The sequence below is a fragment of the Falco punctatus genome (assembly GCF_963210335.1).
Source record: "Falco punctatus genome assembly, chromosome: 2".
In the NCBI taxonomy this organism is placed as follows: domain Eukaryota; kingdom Metazoa; phylum Chordata; class Aves; order Falconiformes; family Falconidae; genus Falco; species Falco punctatus.
Genome location: NC_137581.1, coordinates 101,785,689 through 101,798,257, shown reverse-complemented (window position 1 = coordinate 101,798,257; position 12,569 = coordinate 101,785,689). Strand labels below are relative to the sequence as shown.

Sequence of the window (12,569 nt, the reverse complement as noted above, 5' to 3'; positions counted from 1 at the left end):
CAACTAACCCTGAGGAAAAATTTATTGAGAAAAAAAGCCTGACTTCTCTAAGGAAAAGTGATGTTTCACAGTAAAACCTGAACACATCAGATCAGATTTGTTACTTAGGAAATGCCATTAAGATGCCTCAAAGACAGTCTAGACAGGGTTTCTGATGCCCCGTTGGCCTCGGGGTTGGTATTCCCCAGCAGAAGAAATTTTCATTCAAGCTGAATCCTTAGACAACATTTCCTAAAAAGGTTGACTTACAAGAAACTGTGATACAGTCATTTAAAAGAATCATGAGAAACCCTCATTACTTGAATAGTTAGCACATAGCAGTATGCACACAAGGACTGTATTTACTAAACAAATTTGCGTTTTCACTGGGCGGAATAGCTAAAATACTTTAGAAGGCATTTTCATTCACAATCTTAGATTGGGTCAAACTTGTAGCTCCCAAGCAAAACTTCCATTGATTTCAACACATTAGGAGACGAGGAGTGGCCAGATTCTCTGCCCTTCTGAGCTGCGTACAAAAGTCTTCATACAGCCAACAAGTGCCACCTAACCTAAAAGATCAAGGGAAAGCTTCTCTCTGGGAATGGTTCATAGTTTAGCTGTGGCTTTCCGGCCCCATGGCAAGCTCAGGATTACTATTCAGCTACTTCCAGAAATTCTATTTACATTGTAAAGCCAGTGAAGGTGAGACCTAAGCATGCACCACCACACCCTGAGGCCTCCCTTCCCTTCTTTCCTTTTTTTTTTTTCCTTCTTTGCTTCTTTCATTCTCCCTCTTTCTCTCTCTCCTTTTCAGAGTAGCAATACAGGTATGTGAGGAGCCATGTATGTTCTTTAAGGCGGACAATGAGGAAACCAGTACTGTAGGACACACTGCACAATGCAAACTCCTCACAGTAGAGGTGGAGACATTACTCAATTTCCTTTTAGAGTAAGGAACTGGGATAACCCAGAAGCACTTGAATTGGACTAGCTACAGAGGTCCCTTTCTAGCTGGATCATGTTGATCATGCAGGTGAGCCAGGATTGAAGGTGAAAAAATAAAAATAAAAAAAATCAAGAGCCACAGTTTAGCAATGTGTACCCTAGAGTTTCAAGTGCAAAGGTACTCTACTGTAATAAAAACTTCAGAGTTTTACAATAACTGCATCTCAGCTAGTTAGTAGAGACCCTATCAAGAGTTTCTATAGAATGGAACATGATTCATCTCACTTGAGTAACTGTTTAAAACAGGTCAGGTGAATCCTCTAAAAGTCCCTGTTTCGCTTTACCGACAATAAAGGGAGCTCAGTGTGACTATCTCCGACGTGAACATGTCTTGTGCTGGCAACACCTTGCTCGGGGCCAGCAATGCGAAGAGCTTTCTGCTGCATTTTGTATCACACTTCTATTGAACTCATACCTGAGGAAAACACAGGTTGGCTGTTTGGTACTTATACAAACCTCAGACACCCATTATTTTTATGTTTTGACAGGTAACACTGCTACTTGTTTATTCCACAAGAATCACGAGGAGATAAGCATTGCACAATTTACCTGAAAAGTTAACATGGTGATTTTTGAGCATTGTGCAGGCCATATAAAGATTAAAATACTAAATATAGTAAATATAATAGGTATATTAAGATAATTAAAATAAAATAAGTAAAAAATAAACAGAAATCTAATAAAAATAGGAAATAGAGATAAACATTCCTAAATAAATGTTACTTAAAAGATGGGTTTATATGATCATATGTAGTAATAGTAGTGGTCATTGAATAGTGACTGTATACTTTTGCAATTTATAACTTTAGTGTTAAACTTGTGCAACAACTAACCTTTTTCTTGTATTATATCAGTTAAACAGTTGAATCTCTGTCTTAATGGCTGATAACTACACCTACTGAAGTCAACATAAATCTAAATGAACTGCAGTGGCTCCTTAATTGGAAACATTAATGTTTTGAGATTGCTTAATATATTCTTTATGTTTTAATCTGAATTTGGCAGTAACTTATGATCTACAGGTCAGAGTACACCAATCTTGTAAGAGTTGAGTATCTCTAATGAACTGGATAGTCTCTAGTTTTAGTGTTGTATTTCCAATGAGCCAAATTCTCAATGTACTACAATGCTCTATTAAGGGGCAAATACCTAAATACAGATGAATGCAATTTTCACTATGTACAGTGGGTTTTTATAAGACAGAATTAAAAAGCTGTACTGCTGATCACAGTTACACAGTATTTAGTAACTTCAGAGGTACTTAAAGAGGTGATAAAACAGTTTAAAGAGTGACTAAATTAATACCTTTCAATACAGGAAAGTCTTTGCATCTATTCTGAGTACAGGGTTAGTCCCTTTCACTACTGTTTTGCACAGTAAAATCACAGGTCATCTGAATTACTGGTGCACGATGTTACAAGTTCTCATAAAATCTACCAGGTATCTCAAGGCAATTATCTGGCAATTATCCTGCTACTGGTCAAAAAAATCCCCAAAAGGCACCATCTTTTTTAGTCAATCTTATTGGAACTTCTCTTATGCCCTGATACAGCAGTTTGTTTTATATATATATAATATTAAAAACAAAAACAAAAACCAAAATAAATGTTTAAATATAGTTTGAGACTTTACCATTTGAGTGTAATGCGACTCACCTGCATGTTTAGAAAAGTGAGCCAGTGATGGCAACATGCAGTAGTGTCCTGTAATGGTGCTTCCACATCCTGCAATGGGTTGTATTTTCAGCTTGAAGGTGAGAAATTTCTACATGAATGAACAAGGATTTAATTCTATCAGTAACACCTTGCTCCTCAGGGTGACAACAGATTTGGAAAGTTAGGTGTCATCATTTGGAGAATACACAATTAGAAGCACGGAACAAAATAAGGCTATTACAGTGTTTGAGGGCAGTTATCACCATTACAAGACATTCGTCCTTCCACAGGGAAATATTTCAGTATCTACATTTCTGTCCAGTTTAAATCTACCTCATAACAGTAACTTAACTGTTGATTAAAATGAGAACATAACACACTTCCTTCCTCAAGAGAACAAAATCTTGATTTTACAGAAACTTTTCTGATCAGGAGAAAATCTTTCACTTTTCTGTGCCACCCCTCACCTGTGTGCCCTAAGGGCGGCTTCCTGCCCTTAGTTTTCCAAGCCTCGTCAAGCTTGCCAACTGTAAATCCAAACCCATCCTGTTCCCTAACAATTTACAGTAAATCTTGGCATAACATGACCTTTTCCCAGTCACACTTGATGACAAACACAGTATTATTTACACCCTGATCATTTCAGACCGTGTTTCTTCAGACAGAGACCATTTTCCTCCATAACTGATTATTTCACTGCATGAAGCCACAGTGATGTCAATCATTTGCAAAGCAAGGGATATGGACAGGCCAGAGCATTCCAAGTCTTCTCCCAGTAAAAAGCTGAGTTTCTTCTCATTTCTGGTTCAAGAAGATCCATTGTATGGAACACAGCACCACAGAAGTGCAATAATTTGTGCTACAAACTGACAGAAACAAAAGCCTAAAAAGAAAAAAGAGTATCACTACCAATTTATGAAAGCAGAGCTGAAATTCTCTCATATGGTTATGACTTCTGGTTTTGGCAATCGTCCTGTTAGTGGTTAATAAAAAGCAGTTCTTTTTTTTGGCAGTCCCATTTAGTGCTCTGTTTATGCCCTGATATGATAGTTCATAGTGTATTTATTAACAAAATATATTTTGGACTTTGGAGTTGTCAGCTTCCTCAGTGTTCCACCTTTTTGCAGAGAAGGCACACAGACCTTTAGCAGACATGAACAGAAGCAAGACTTGAGGGCTTTAGTGGCTGCACATATTTCTAACAGTTTTGTACTCTGAAGGTTTAAATCTTGTCTGGGGCCTCCTTTTTGCATTTAAATAATCCCTGTGCTCACACATTTCACCCTGAGTTCAGAACACAACAACCCACAGAGAAAAAATGGATGCAATAATTGTTAACGGGACACAATTTTCAATGAAAACAGCCAGGCATATTCCATGTTCTCATTCATTTATCACTCAAGAAGCTGATATTCAAAGGGTGAGCAAGCAGTGCCCAGTGAAGATACATGACAGGCGCACACACACACATGTGACTTCCTTCATACCTCATCTTCAGATAAACACACTGCACACAGCCTGTGACCATCTGTTAGGACTCGGTATTCGCTGGCATTTTTAAGGTTTTAAGGCAGGGTTTGTAATAGCCAGAAAAAGTGATTAACATGTTCACTGTGCTCTGTTTCTTTATCTGAGGAAGGCAAAAATTCCTTGAAAAGATGTAATCCATCATTGTCAAGGAAAATATGCTGTGAGAGGGTATTGGTAAGCAATGTCCCTTTGCTTGGCATCTCTTTGCTTTTATGGGTTTGCTTTGGCAAGGGAGGATGGCACTCAAGGAACTTTAAACCCTTTTAAGAAAAATGTTGTTTTCAGAATAAACAGAGCTGGATGCAGTTCTTGCCTAGAGGAGCTTATACTGCTCCATGCATGTTTAACGTTGCATGTTTACAAACTATAAAGCAGTGTGGGAGCATGACTAAATGGTACTACCCTATGTTACTAATAAAGAAATAACCCCACAAAGATTACTGAGTAAAAAGCTAACAGAAACTGTTTAACAATCTACTTTTTTACACAAGGAAGAGCACAATGATCAAAAAAAGCTGAAATATTAGTGAAGGATGATGGAAAGATGAACCAGCTGATACGGGCTGCATTAGCTCTGAAAGCCACAGTGCATTGGGGCAGCAATCTGGCCAGGTCAGGTGAGAGGAAGGCTTACATTTCCTCACGGAAGCTTCAGTTTAACTTTTTTGACCTCAGGCCCATGTAAGCAGCCCTGCACAGTGCAAGGCTGTGCTGTATAGATAACCTGGCTCCCCCTGGCAATAGGTAAAGGGTCTCTATGCTGGTTCCCTTGCAGCATCACCCTGCACTGCCACAATAATTGCAGGTGGAGACTGGCACATGAGAAAGCCCGGCTTTCTGAAGTTGAGTGGTGCCGTGCATATATCAGGAATGCTGTTAGCGCATGGCATGTGAGATGGAAGCAGGGCGAAAGAGCTTTTTCAGTGCATTTCAGCCCTGACAGAAACAGCAGCTCTTAGCTGGGTCCCAGGCCACCGAGGAAGCAGAAAAAATGTGTGCAAGCTGCCTCCCAGCATGGAAGCATATTCACTTTTGACCAAAGAACCACTTCAGTTTTCCATAAATGATTAATGAGTCACCCCCTGCACATCCTAGTTTTGTTTGCAATATGTAAATTTATTGCCAGGCTAAAAAAGAAATTAACCCTTTTCAATCAGTGTAATTTCTAGGTGGCAAATGTCTTGTTGCTGTTTAAAGGGGCTTCCTTCCCCTCTTCTCTCACTGCTGTCTTTACGGACTCTGCCCAAAGATCTTAATAAATGGAAAAGAAGAGAAAACTGTTGCATAAGTGTCACTAGTAGGATACAGGCCATTTCAGAGTAGCTCAGTGACTGACCCCAGGCTGGGAACCACCACTCCCAAGACCAGTGTCCCCTGCCACCTCTGCTCTCAAGTGGAAAGCCATTACTTAGGGACACATTTTACAAGTGGGATGTACATTTATGGGATTTGTAGAGCAGGATTTTTATTATAATTCTTGCTTTAATATCCAGATCCGTATTTTGTTATAAACAAATAAACTGTATTGGAAGGCATGCCTCTAGGATCTGCATCAGGAATCTCACCTGCAGTGAAGCTGAAGCTCTGTGAGGCAACTGCTGACTTTTTTAGGGGAGCTATTCTTCACCTTAAATCCTATTTACATTTTTCTTGACACTGGTTTTGATGAGTATTAGCCACGACCAAGTAGAAAAAAGACTGCCTTAAGAATTCTCTTTTTGGTCTGTTTTGCTATTCATAGTTTTCATATCTTGATGGAGAATCCTAGCAGTAGGCTGTCTCTCCCAGATCCATCTTTACTGTGGGAAAGGTGGAGGAAATTTGCTACAGAAGCTACTTTGTTTATGAAGTTAATGGTAGCTTATTTTGACGGATTGGCATAAGGAAGTCACGAATGTAAACTGATTAATCTCATTTTAATTGAAGGGAAGAAAGAGGACATAGGTTTACTTGATTAAAGGGAGAGAATCCAGTAGACTCTCATCAGAAAGTCCAGTAATAGCTGGGGGATACTTAAAATAATATAGGCTTCTATGCTTTTGAAAGAAGAAAGAACACATGCAATGAGCAAATCAGGCCATAATCTTTAGTTTCATGATATCAGTGCTGCAGATTCAAACACTATTTAAATAAATTTACATTTCTTTTAAAATGAAGTAAGCTAATCACCAATCCCTGCTGAAAATGGCATTTTGAATGATATTATATGGATTACTTTTAAATCTGAAAATGCAGACATTGTTTTGTTCGCTCTGCAAATGTTCATGAATGACTGCCCAAAGGGGTTAATGCACAAAGACTGGGATCAAAGATGAGAAGTGTCAGATAAAGCCTGAATTTAAGGCATTTTGTTGATTGTCCCACAGCTGAACAGCTTTGGCTATCATCTTTCCTTCTTGTTCTGTTACTTTCCAGCTTGGTGAGTTGGTCTGTAAGTTCACTCTAAGAAAAGAGACTTTCAACAGGACATCATTAATTTAAACTTTCCTGATAGCTCCTGTGTAGTTTCCACGTAATTCTGAGAATCTCTGTTCCGCAATGTACTGCTCTTTTCCAGTTACACTGAGCTGAGATTGGACTAATGATATTGCTTTGGGGTTTGTTTGGTTATTTGGTTGGTTTCCCCCCCCCAAATGATCATTTGTATGAAAATTACATATTTTAATACTTTATTCTGAGAAGTGATTGAATTACTCAGAATGAAGGGATCTAGTGTCACTAATGAACACCTGAAGCCACTCTGGTGTTCAGATACCTGAATGCCACCCACGTTGTCATGGAGAACCTAGCTACTAACCTTATGGCTATGAAACCAATATAAGCAGTCTTAAAGAATGAACAGTTTTATGAGTAAGATAAAACAAGGAAATAAGTGGGTTTAGAATCTCAAAGCCAAACATCGAAAAAAATGCTTCAATTGCCTGCCATTGAGCAAATTAGAGCTACTACTGACACGCTAAATTTAACTAATGTGACTAGGCTTCCTATTGAGCAGTTTAAGAAAGTCAGCGAAAACATTTCCTATTGTATCTACACCTGCATGTCATACAAAAAAGTACAGCTGACCCACTATATTCCTTCACATCTGTGCAAACTACCTCAGTAGAGAGAAGCAGCAGCCCCATTGTATATAATAAGGCTATGGAACCAGTTGTTCCAATTAACTAGCCCAATTTCAGGTGGCCTGGTAAGACAAAATTTACCAAATCAGATGGGAAGTTTTAAACACACATTATCCATATTACTTATAAACTGACCTGGAAAGCTTGCAGCCATTACATCCTTTTTCAAGAAACAGTTGTATATCCTATAAAGAAAGGACCATTCTGTAGCTGTAAAAAAAGAGGATTTTTTTTTTTTTTTTTTTAAAAAAAGAGCTGCAAAGAAAAGAGGATTAAAAAGGTAAAAGAAAGCCCAAGAAAATAACCCTTCTGCATGCAGCTGCTTGCCTGGGTGTTGTGATCTGCAGCTCCTTCAGAGGATATGCTCTCAGAGGCAGGCCTGTATTACTGGCCAAATATTCACTTCCAGAGGATGTTATTTCTTCTGAAATAAATAAGTATATACATTGGCAACATATGAAATTCAATTAAAACCTTAAAATGTGTATTATTCCAGTAAGTTTTACTGAGATGCAAATATTAATTTTCACTTTCTTCTTGACACATTCTTGACAGCACAATCTTCAGTGTCCCTGGCTGAGTTCAGGGCAAAGATCACTTGCTAGAAGATAGCTATTCCTTATCCAAACCTACATGATTACTTCTTTATCCATAGTCCCTCAGCTGCAATTAGAGAAGCAGGAACTTCATACCATAGTGGTTGAACTATACCACTAACCTTTTAATTGAAAGTAAATGATAGAGAGGTAGCAAATGAGCAAGAAAAACTGGAAAACACAGCTTCCTTATGTCCCTACACATTACCTATCAATCCACACCTCATCAGTAAATATAGCAGTATTAACTAGGGTGTACCTAATCTTTTCCATTGAAACAGAATACTGAACCATTGAAGACTGGTTTGAAAGCCTGACCCACACCCTACTGCCAGAACTTTTTTCACTGAAAGAGTAAAGGAGGTTGATAAATGTCACAGAAAGGCCCTTGAGTGCTCTTGAGTGGTAGGCAGAACCTCAGGCAGCCAGAAAGCACTGTCACTCATCAGTGTCATTCCCCGTCTTACACCACCTGAGCATCCAAGTCTGGCAGGCAGCTCTTGGCTAACACCCTGCCAGCAGGACGCTGCTCTTCACAAGCAGCAGCACAGGGTGCTCCCAGGGCAGCGGGTCTCTGCCAGAGGCCAAGGTAGCCACCTCCACTCCACGTCTTTCCATGAAGCGCTTCTGAAAATATATGTGAGGTCAGGACGCTGCACTGCATGCTTTGAATGCTAATGGCACTTCCCAGGGGAGGTTTAGTTTATCAAGCCCAGCAACGGCAGAGCAGCCTCCCTGCTATCTGGTTTACAATCAGCCTGTCAGTTGCGGAGAGAAAGCGATATGATGGATACATTGCATCCTGGAGACGTGTTGCTCCCTCCCACCTCAGAGAATGGGGCATCTGACCCAGCAGACAGTTATGGACCAGTCCCAGCTTTTGTTTGCCATGCCTGCTCTTCACCTGGAAGAAAGCGTGCACATCAGCCACAGGTTGTCAGCTCTATAAAATTTACATTTCTAGATATACAGTTTTGGGGCTTTTGAGTGTTTTTGTTTTGTTTTTTAATAAATATTAAGTTTACCTCAGAAATAATCAGATTACTTCCTATGAGACAGATTTACTCTCTTTTTTCTAAGGTGGATCTTCATGTGTATATACATATATATTTATATTAAACTGCCTTTAGTCCCTACTACTTATACTAAACAACAAAGTATTATTTAAAGCAGACTATAGACTGTGTCAGTTTTTAGTAATCCCCAGGTTTCATGGCATAATTAAAAATGTTTAATTAATTTAACATTGGAAAGTTGTTCAGAGCTATTTTGTGGGGGGTTTTAATTCCACTTTTAAAATTTAAGCTACTTTTTTGGCCTTTGTAAATACTATGTTTTGAAGTTAGCTGGCTGTATATCTGATCTTTCTAAATTACTTGTATGTTTGTTCTTATTCCCTTTTACATTCACCAATACTTTAGATTTAATTAAAAGATTTATTTATTTAGTCTCAAAGTAGCCAAAGACAATAACTGTTTCTATGCTGTTTGCTTTTAGGGAAACATGACTAGAGCCGCAGCCACAAAAGGTTTAATTTTATGAAAGAAAGCACTGAAAATACAAACATTAAAATTTTAAATAACTACTGAAGCAAATAGATGCGAACATATACATTCATAAATCATAAAGCCAGAAGAGACCACTGGAGTAACTGAGACTGGTCTCCTTTACAGCACAGGTCATAGGACATTCCCAAATTAATTCTTGTTGGAATAAGTGCATGCCTTTTATAAAAACATTATACTTTGATAGAAAAATCTAGTGATGAAAAGACCACCGCAAGCCATGTCAGGGTGGTCCAGTGATTAATTGCTTTCATTGTTAAAGTCCATGACTCATTTCTAGACTAGATTTTTTCTATGGTTGACCTCAGTATAAAATGTAGAGTAAAAGTCTCCAGTCACAGATGTCTAGAATAGCATGAGGTGATTCCTTCTCTGGAAACAATGGGTTCTTCCTGAAAAATCTGATGTAATTTAACAGTGCCCTACAGGAATGAGTATAACACAACAAATTCAGAGTGAGAAAAATTTCTTTTCTAGTTTGTCGATGCTGTTTTCCATGTGGTCAACAACTTTACCACAGAATTATGTTTAAGACAACACACTTGCTGTCTCACCGATGCAGAGGCAACCTCAGACATTGCCTCGAGGCGTACTTGCAGACCTGCACCATGGGTGCAGGTAGTGCTACTGTCCTGATTTCTGTAGTCCTCCTTCCCACCCAGGCAGGAACCCAGCCCAGCAAATGTCCTGATAATCATCTTAACACTCCCTTCTTTGGCAATATTTCCCCATGTAGGTACATAAGCATGGTGCCTGCAGGCCTGGAAGAGCATGAGGTCTTGACCTACTGGACACTAGACCAACATGTAGCAAGAACTGGGCTCCCACGTTCCCCACAAATGAGGAGATGCAGGCTGAGTCAGAAGGCAGCAGCAGCAAACCCACGTTTCCCTGGTCCTGTGGCTGGGGAGAGGGCAGCAAGCCCTGCAGCCATGTCACTGTGAAGCCAGAAACAAAAAAAAACCCAACACATGAAGCGATGCACTGCCTAGAAAAAGCTGCTCCCACAGCTGCCGTGCAGCCACCCTGCCTGTGTCCCTGCCTGCTGGGGGCGGGGGGGGGGGGGGGGGGGGCGGCTGGGTCATGGAGGGAGGATGGGTGCTCCCAGAGGCAGCCTGTGCTGCTCCCCAGGTCCCAGCAGCTGGTGGTCCTTCACACTGATTTTCTTATCACCACAAAGTTAAAGCTGAGCCCCGCCACTGGACAAGCTCTCTCAAACTGCAGCTTTAGCTCAAGTCCACAAGTCTTTGCATTGGTGTCTTTCATTAAAAATGAATAAAATCAGACAGAATGGTGTGCACAGTACCGTTGCGCAGGTGAGAAGCCTATTCATATTTCCCAATGAATATATTTCTGAAACTCTTATTAAAAATGAATAAAATTGGACAGAATGTTGTGCATTGTACCATTGCACAGGTGAGAAGCCTGTTCATATTTCCCAATGAATATATTTCTGAAACACTTGGACCTTCATTCATTTCACTTGGGTGGAAGCTCACCTTTGAAGTCATTGTGGAGATAATATGTTAAGGTAATGCACAACAATAATAAATTATGATGTTGTTACTGAGCAACTTTTTTTGTTTTACAAATTTTTCATATTTTACATATATGGAGAAATATTAGCCCTAGATTATATCTATTAGGAAAAGAATTATATTAGCTTTCTGGGCTGCAAATTTAATATGCACATTTGCCAGAGTGCTGGGACTCTGCCACTATGCAAAACTAACTTGTGATGTAATTTGTTTAGGTCTAATAAAATTGCTTTTGTAAATGCACAGTGGCTCCAGCTTATCTGCAATCCTTAATGTTGAAACGCATTAAGTTTATAGACTTTGATCTGAAACATTTGAGAGCATGTTACACACAGAACACTATCAATACTATATCCTGTTAAAGCAGAAAAATATTTAACATTCTAACTGCTATAAATGACAATAGAACAGTAAAGAATCTTCATATTTCATTGCCAAAAAAAAAAAACTTCTCAAAGAAAAAAAAAAAAAGTGAGCATTCTAGTCAGAACAGCATGACTTTTCAAGCATCAGTTAAACATATTTCAGTATCACTGAAATTCTCATAATTGAAACATGTAGTTCATCTCACTAGAACACCTAAGGGGGTACAGGCTGAGCACTTCAGCTCTAGAATAAAGCAAAAATACTGGTTTTAATTGCAGTAAAAGTACGTTATTGTCAATACATGTAAAATAACACTGATTCTTCACTTGGGTTGCCTAGAAACTTTGTCTTTGACCTACAGACCTGCTGTTACATCACTGAAAATAACGGAAACTTTGCAACTCTTTTCCATGTGCACAACTTCAGCCCGCAAGGATAGGGGTAGCAGCTGTGAAATGTCTCCGCTGTATCCCGCTGGCACAGACGGGCCTCTAGCGGCAACCGCGCGGTCCCTGAGCAGTGGGCAAAGCACAGTGCAGAGCACAGGGACAAATAAGAAATTCAGCAGTGCTCAGCTGTTACTTTTCCCTCATTTAAAAACACAAGTTGTGTGTACATGCAGCGCACAAAATTAAGATGTTTTTTATGGTAGTTTAAGTTCAGAAAAATCCTTGCTTGAAGGGCAGCTCTCTACCACAACTATGATTCAAGTGAGACCTCAAGTATCTGTGCCTTCTAATAGCCCCTCTGTAAATAGTAAAAATACCTAAAAAGGAAATTCAAGGAAATTCCATTTTGTAGTGTGCAAAAGAAAACTTTTGGCACAAATCTTGTTTTCTTCTTTTATAGTTATACTATATAAATATAAATATATATTTATTTCTATGACCAAAGAATTTGCTGCAGATATTTTTTCTAAGGAATGACCTTCAAAGCAGATGATTTTAAAAGAGTCTTTTACACTCATTAATATTGCAAACTGTCCTTAAAATACAAGTGGTGTTCAAACAAAGGCAGCAATACCCTCCTGAACATGTCAGCAGTATGGAGCAGCAGATCACAAGCATTTAGCTATTATTTAACTTATTTCAATGGTCAGAGAACTCTGAAGCCTAAGGAGGGAGTACCAGGCTGACACTGAAACCCAGTTATTTGACAGCAGATCATTTTCACAGCAGTATACAATTAATGTGCCTATTACATAACCCCC

General features: G+C 39.2%; 1 long non-coding RNA gene across 2 annotated transcripts in view; it reads right to left on the bottom strand.

The window, feature by feature from the left end:
- LOC308059358 overlaps positions 1-12,569 on the bottom strand; it is a 186,677-nt gene that overhangs the window by 76,222 nt on the left and 97,886 nt on the right. For both annotated transcript variants that reach the window (XR_013926214.1, XR_013926215.1), the window contains exon 1: positions 1-12,569. This exon is cut by the window's left edge; it is cut by the window's right edge and continues 97,886 nt beyond it. This is a non-coding gene — a long non-coding RNA (uncharacterized lncRNA).